This window comes from Otolemur garnettii, unplaced genomic scaffold (assembly GCF_000181295.1).
Source record: "Otolemur garnettii isolate 467f Iridium unplaced genomic scaffold, OtoGar3 scaffold00003, whole genome shotgun sequence".
NCBI classification, from domain to species: Eukaryota; Metazoa; Chordata; class Mammalia; order Primates; family Galagidae; genus Otolemur; species Otolemur garnettii.
The window spans coordinates 18,817,048-18,818,793 of record NW_003852398.1 but is presented as its reverse complement, the minus strand read 5'-3'; positions in this window follow the sequence as shown (position 1 = coordinate 18,818,793).

Below are 1,746 nucleotides of genomic sequence, written 5' to 3'. Positions count from 1 at the left end.
GACAGCAGACTCCCAGGGCAGGGCTGACCCAGAGGACTGCTTTACTGAACCTAAGATACACCCAGACCTCAGGGCATTATAGCTGAGACAAAGGCAGGCAGGCAGAGGCTAGAACTGACAGCTGAGTATGAGCTCTGACCATACCTGCCTCAACACAAACTGCAACCAAGATCAGGCTGAGTCGTAGTTTCTGTGAACTCAAACAGTGTCTGATCCACAGGGTAGTATAGCTGGGACAGAAACAAATTCTGTGAAGTTGTTCTGTTCTGCCAGCAACATCAATCAGGGGTGGGGCTGGAACTGAGTGAACCGCCCCAGCCTCCATTAAGCACCTAAGGTTGTTAGGCCTCACCTTCCCCTGCTAGATGGGCAGAGAGCAGTGGTGGGCTGAGGAGACATAGATCTCCCTGTGACTCAGACAGGTGCAAACCCCTGGAGCATCTGCTCATTGGAGGGAACTGGGTCACAGCCCTGTGGGGTTACCAGTGACTGTGTGTGCAAGTTGGGAAGAAGTCATTAACCTTCCCAGACTAATCTTTTTGCTGGGTGGGTCCTTCTGACCTCATCGAGCACTGGAGCAAGTCATACTTGAGCTGCCAGAACACCCCTGCTATCTAGTTGCCGAAGACCTTTTGAACTTTTCCCACCTGAAGCTGGGGCTAACTGGGACAACTGATTAGGACTTCTTGAACTGGGCCAATCACCTGAGGACTATCGAAAGTGGTACCCTGGATGTGTGGTTGTGGGAAGGTTTGATTTTCCTTTTCCAACTGTTGCCTGTAGGGAGCAGGGTGACTTAATTGCTGGTATTTCTCCACAGCTGAGACTTCAACCCAGAGTAAATGATTCACTAGGATAGGATAGAGACCAGCTGAAAACAAGACAGAGCCACTTAGCCCCACCACACCAAGCAGGCTCCCAGTTTCTCAGGCCGTAGCATGGTACAGGTCTTTGGCAAAGCTCTAGGGGAAAAGGTACAGACACCAGTCCCAGCTTTTGTGCAAAAGGCTAGTTAATCACCACTCCTGGAGCCCACAACACAACTTTTCCTTATCTGCTCATCTAGCCAAGTGATATAAAATAATCATGGGTGGAATCAGCAGAAAAACTCCGGTAACATGAATAACCAGAGTTGATCAAACCCCCCTAGGAAGGATATAGCAGACACATCTGAAGATCCCATTCATAAATGGGATCAGAATGATCTCAGAAAATGAATTTAGAATTTGGATTGCAAATAAGATTAATAGAATAGAGGCAAAGTTGGAATTAGAAATTTAAGGAACAATTCAAAAGTTGTCTCACGAATTCAATGAACTCAAAGACAAAATCGCCAAAGATTTTGACGCATTGAGACAAGAATTTTCAGGCCTCAAAGATTTGAGAAATATAGTATAATCCTTCAGTAACAATATGGAGCAAGCAGAAGAAAGGATTTCTGACGTTGAAGACAAAGCATTTGAATGCTACCAAACTCTCAAAGAGGAAGAGAAATGGAAAGCAAGAACAGATAATTCTCTCAGAGAGCTCTGGGATAATTGGAAGAAAACTAATATTTGCCTTATAGGAATCCTTGAAGGCAACAAAGTTGCTTTGCAAAACACAGAGGCTCTTCTTCATGAGATTATGAAAGAGAACTTTCCAAACATGCCAAGAGATTCTGAAATTCAGATAGCAGACAGTTTGAGAACCCCAGCATGACTCCCCCAGGCACATCATTGTTAACTTCACTAAAGTTAATATGGA